The following is a 6,041-nucleotide window of genomic DNA, read 5'->3' on the forward strand; positions in this document are numbered from 1 at the left end:
CTGGATCCCAGGACCCTGGCAGTGGTGGGCTGCACAGGCTCCTTGGAAGGGGGGTGTGTATAGTGACCTTTGCTCGCACACAGGCCCCTTGGTGGCGGCAGCAGCAGCTTTAGCGTCTCATGCCCGTCTCTGGGGTCCGCGCTTTTAGGCGCAGCTTGCGCCCGTCTCTGGGCTCCTTTAAGCAGCGCTCTTAATCCCCTCTCCTCGCGCACCAGGAAACAAAGAGGGAAGAAAAAGTCTCTTGCCTCTTCGGCAGGTCCAGACTTTTTCCCGGACTCCCTGCCGGCCAGCCGTGGCGCACTAACCCCTTCAGGCTGTGTTCACGCCGCCAACCCCAGTCTTCTCCCTGCGCTCTGACCAAAGCCCGAGCCTCAGCTCCCAGCCCCGCCCGCCCCGGCGGGTGAGCAGACAAGCCTCTTGGGCTGGTGAGTGCCGGTCGGCACCGATCCTCTGTGCTGGAATCTCTCCGCTTTGCCCTCCGTACCCCTGTTGCTGTACTCTCCCCAGCGGCACCGAAGCTTTCCCCCTCCGCCACCCGCAGTCTCCACCCGCGAAGGGGCTTGTAGTGTGTGGAAACCTTTCCTCCTTCACAGCTCCCTCCCACTGGTGCAGGTCCCGTCCCTATCCTTTTGTCTCTGTTTATTCTTTTGCCTTACCCAAGTACGTGGGGGGGTTTCTTGCCTTTTGGGAGGTCTGAGGTCTTCTGCCAGCGTTCAGTAGGTGTCCTGTAGGAGTTGTTCCACGTGTAGATGTATTTCTGGTGTATCTGTGGGGAGGAAGGTGATCTCCGCGTCTTACTCTTCCGTCATCTTCCCGGAAGCTCCCAGGGCTCTATCATTTTAACGCTACATGCCTTTCCTGATGCGTAGTGGGATCTGAGTAAAGTTAATAATTTTGGTAAAGTAGAAGCATCAAACTAAGCAGACCATCACCTAATAATATTTGAGTTTATGTTCTAGGAGAACATGCACTCCAAAATGTAATTGCTAAATTACATGTTCTTCAAATATAATATAAGTGGTTTCTGCATGCTGTTTCATAGTATATGGGATACAAAATATGTCTGTCACTTGGGAACATAGATAACCTCCAGGATGTTTTGTTAAATATGATAGCAATCAACAATTTTGGGTTTTAAATAAAAGCATATTTTGCATGCTTTCATGATAGATCTGTTCATTAAGCATTTTCATTGTGAGCGACAATGTTTGTTAAAAACAGGTTGAAAGGAAAACTGTAGCAATTTTTAGCAGAGTGATTACAAATAAATTGACAATTCATTTATTACCATTGTGTATATACTTATAACTTTGATCTTTCTGACCTTTTTATTTATAAATCAGCCTTATGCTTTCAGGAAAATTACAAAGGTAAACATTATTTGGTCAAAATACAGAAGTATTTCAAGAGAATAGTCCATTGGGTTAAAGAAAATGATAGCATAGTGTGACTGCTTGTTTTATTTTGGGAATAAAGCACCTGGAGGTACATTCTTCTACCAGGTAATGAGGGACAGGAGATCCATAAGCATAAAGAATGAAGAGGCAAAGAAAGATTCTTCCCTAGAGCCTTCAGAGGGAGCAAGGCCCTGCCAACACCTTGATTTCAGAATTCCAGCCTCCAGAACTGTGTGAGAATAAATTTCTGTTGTTTTAAGCCAAAAAAGAAAAAAAAGAGGCAGAAGTTCCAATAGGGTATGAAGAGGAGATTATTAATTCTGTCAATGTCTCACCTCCTCCATTCATACCACCTTGAGTCAAGCACTGTCACCTCTTCCCAGGATGTTTACAGTTGCCTCCTATTTTGATTGCTTCCATACTAGTTTCTTTTTCAGCGTGCACCTGTATCATCCCATGCACACATCTCTCTCTCATCATTTTCGACTGTTTATTAAATTTATCTAATTTAGAATCTGTTGTAGATGGTGAGGAACCCATGTCTTACTCAGCTATGTCTGTCTGAAGTTGGCACACAGTAGGTGCTCAATAAGTGCAAGTGGAACTAAACAAAGACATGTTATCAAGAGCAATGAATGTGGAGTGTGGATATGGACTTGGGAAAGTTGATGAGCTGGCATTTACCGTAAAGGCAAAACTGTGATGTGAAGATGTGAGTGGTAGGACAGGCAAAGACGCTGGAATAAGAGAATGGAAGACATAATAGGATGAACTGCTCTGAATAGTGATGAGTTCACGGTGTAATATGGTAACCGGTAGTTGTCGAATGAAGACGGTGCTGACGCTTGAGAAGTTTGAGATGTCACAACGAGATGTCAGAATTCCCATGAAGCCATTAAAGTTAGTGAGGATATCTTACTAACAAGGGAAAAAACAAAAGATTTAGATTATTTTATGACCTTTGAAATCACAGGCATGAAGTTAGAAATGTTCAATATGTTTATCTGGTTCAATCCTCCAGCAACTTCTAAGATAGGTACAGTTGAGGAAAAGGAGCCCCAGAATGGTAAAATGACTTGCCTAGTGTCCACAGATGCTAAAAGGTGGAACTTAAACAAAATGTCTTTTATCTGAATTCAAAACCCATGTCGTTTCTACTCTGCTACTATTACGCCACTATGGGAGATCTAAAGCAGATGATGAGATATTCTTCCAGGTGAGAGATTGAGCTAAAGTAAGTTTTGGATGGAAAAAATTGAGCTCCTTAAGTTAAAAGAACTATTTAAGTTGCAGGAACAGAAAACTATTCAAACAATTAAAAAAATATTATCAACCCTCCTAACTGAATAGCCCGGGGACATCTAACTTTAAGGACATCTTTCCCCCAGGCTTAAATAATGTGAGCGGGATCTGGCTTGTCTTGCCGTTTCCTGACTCTCCTTTCTCCTTCTACATTGCATTCTCGGCATGTTCTCCTGTTTTCATCACACAGTTGTCACCAGTAGCTCTTGAGATTGCATTCATTTTTCCTTGATGATGTACATCAGAACAAAAATAATCTCTTTCAACAGGTTCTGCGAAAGAAAAGAATCTCGCCTTCCCTCAAACTATTGCAAATCCTCACTAGCTCTGAGTAGGTCACACGCACATCCCTGAAGAAGTGCCTTTGGCTCTCAGTAGAATCCAAATTGTTTTAAGCCTTTCCTTGGCTTACATTTGTCCTCATGGACCAATTCCCACAAATCCACATGGCTGAAAATGTAGGAGGGGTTAATCCTTTGCCAGTACGAGGAAAATTGCTGTCGGGTAGATGGTAGACAATGAACGTTGGAAGGTCCACCAAAAATGAATATGTCCTCTGGAATAAATAATTTTTGCATTAATTGGCTCATGTATTAATAATTCTTTTGTTTATTTATGTGGCAAAAATTTCTTGACCATAAAATGTGTCAGGGGTTGATTATATGGGCAAAACACAGCACTTATCCTCAAGGAGCTCACAATGGGAGACTGATGAATTAACAAGTCAAATGCAAGTATAATAGATATCAGTGTAACAACCACCTGAGAACAACTAGGTGGCATCTACCAGGAATGACTAGAGTGAAGAGTTAGCAAGAAAGTTTTCTGGGAATGATGTACCTGAGATGAGGTTCAATAGAAATTAACCAGGTGAATAAAAGTGGGTCTTCCTGAGAAAAAGGGCAGCACGTACAAAGCCGTGTAGGCTAAAAATTGTGGTTCATCTGCCAGTGGCAAGTACTAGTTTAAGAAGAATCTGCTCAAGAGCCTTCAGGCTTTAGAAAAATGTCCCTGTGAATGTGAGAATAAGATTAGATAAATCAATAGCTGGTTGTTCAAGTAGTGAATTGTGGTTGGCAAGTGAATTACATTTTGGGTAGTAATTTTCTTTACCCTTCACAGCTTGTGAGTGTGTTACTGTTTTCTTAGCCATAGATCCTAGTCACTTTGCAGGGAGAGTCGGATGGGGAAAAAAGGACGAAATGGGATGGGAACATTTTTTTCCTAATTTCAGTCCAGTTATTTTGGAAGTGAACATTCCAAATGGCTTGTATGGAGAACAAGCGTGTTTGACAGTTCCTAACAGGTAGTGAGCTTAGGAAAACAAATCCGCTGTTGATTCTCCTTTCCAGGGTGTTCCCTAATGAAACTGGGCTATATGAGAGCTTTTCAGAGAACTGAGGCACCCATTCAACCCCAAATAATATTATACTTTTGATCAAAAATAACCAATTCGATAGGATTTTCACAGATAGTATCATACTTGGACCTAAATGGGAATAGGAAAAGGAATTTAGAATCTAGAATTTAGAATTAACTTTTTCTTAAAAAGAAAAAGTAATTTGCCAATTCACAGTAGAGGATACTCTACATTCAAATATAATTGCTTTTCTTCTGAGGCTTGAAATCAGGACTATTAGTTTAAGAAAGCCTTTGGAATAACAGACCTTGCCAAACCATTTCCTGGACAAACACTCTCCCGGTTAAGAAAATAAAGAAAAAAGCAAGGCAAACAGAATTCACTGGCATGATCTCATGCTCACAGACCCTCTGTTAGGGGCTGCTGGAGGAGGGAGTCTTCTTTGTGTATAAGATGCCACTTTGATGTGACTGTCTGTCTAGCCATTGTCTGGTCTGATTCTGAGAAACACAGCTGGAGACATTTAGAAAACATGCAGAAGAAACCTGTTTAGTTCTCCATTGGCAAAGCCCAAAGCATTGTGATAATAATGAAAATTATATATTTTTTATTTGAATTACAATATTTCATCACTAAGGAAAAAGTTTGGGGAAAATTTATAAGGAGCAAATCCACATCACAGCACACTAATAAAAAGAGTGATATTCTTTTTTTTTCATAGTGTCAGTGTTTATATTTTTCCTTATATGGAATTGAATGAGTGAGAAGGGTAAATGACTATCTGGGATCTAGAGAGAAAAAGAAATAAGATGTCGGAATTTTATGTGATAAAAGACATCAAGAATTAGCATAAGTTTAGTTGAACACTATTCTTTTTCAGTTTTGCCCTAATAATCTTTATTTTGTGACTATTGAACATTGTAATAGAATTCAACTCTCATCATTGTGCTACCCTTATTAAGTGCCAGGATGCTCTATTTCATTCCAGGGACAAAAAGCTCCTTTGTTCTATGCAATAGAAAGCATAGAAATAAAATACTTCATGTAAAATTAGCAGCAAATCATTAAGTACATTGAATAAATGTTATCTTAATTTCTTGAATCATATGGAAGAAAATATTTCTGTATATTTTTCTTTGCTCCACAATGCCAGTTGGTGTTTTTTTGGTTTTTTTGGCCACACCGCACAGGTTGTGTGATCTTAGTTCCCCGACCAGGCATCAAACCTGGGCCCTCAGCAGTGAAAGTGTGGAGTCCTAACCACTGGACCGCCAGAGAATTTCCCACAATGCCATTGTTTAAGAAAATTTTTATACACTTTTTAAAGGTAACTTTTCATTTACAGCTATCACAAAATATTGGCTATATTACCCATGTTGTACAATATATCCTTGTAGCCGATCTTACACCCAATGGTTTGTACCTCTTACTCCCCTACCCCTACATTGCCCCTCTCCCTTCCCTCTCCCCACTGGTAATCACTAGTTCTATGTTTGTGAGTCTGCTTCTTTTTGTTATATTCACTAGTTTGTTGTATTTTTTAGATTCCACATATGTGATGTCATACATTATTTGTCTTTCTCTTTCTGACATATTTCACTATTTTTACAATCTGTACTCTTCTAAAACTTTTCCCATATTTTTCCTATGTCTGGAAATAGAGGGAAATTGAGAGATAAAATAGTGAAGTTTGTAGTCACACAGTAAATTCAAGCTCTCATAAAAGCAAAATGATCTATTGAGAGACAGCTTCGGAGTCAGACAGATCTCATATCAAAATGCTCCCTGAGTTTTTAATTGTGTGACATTAAGCATGGTTCTAAAACTATGAGCTGCTTTTTCCTCATCTACAAAAGGAGAAAATAATATTTGTCTCAGAGAATGGTAACGGAAATTTAAAGAAACAATTTTTTTAAATTTGGGAACTTGTTTTTAAAAAACGACTCATAAAAAAAAATCAGACTCATGTAGTAATAAAGACT

Source organism: Neophocaena asiaeorientalis, unplaced genomic scaffold (assembly GCF_003031525.2).
Source record: "Neophocaena asiaeorientalis asiaeorientalis breed wild unplaced genomic scaffold, Neophocaena_asiaeorientalis_V1.1 scaffold253, whole genome shotgun sequence".
Lineage (NCBI taxonomy): Eukaryota > Metazoa > Chordata > Mammalia > Artiodactyla > Phocoenidae > Neophocaena > Neophocaena asiaeorientalis.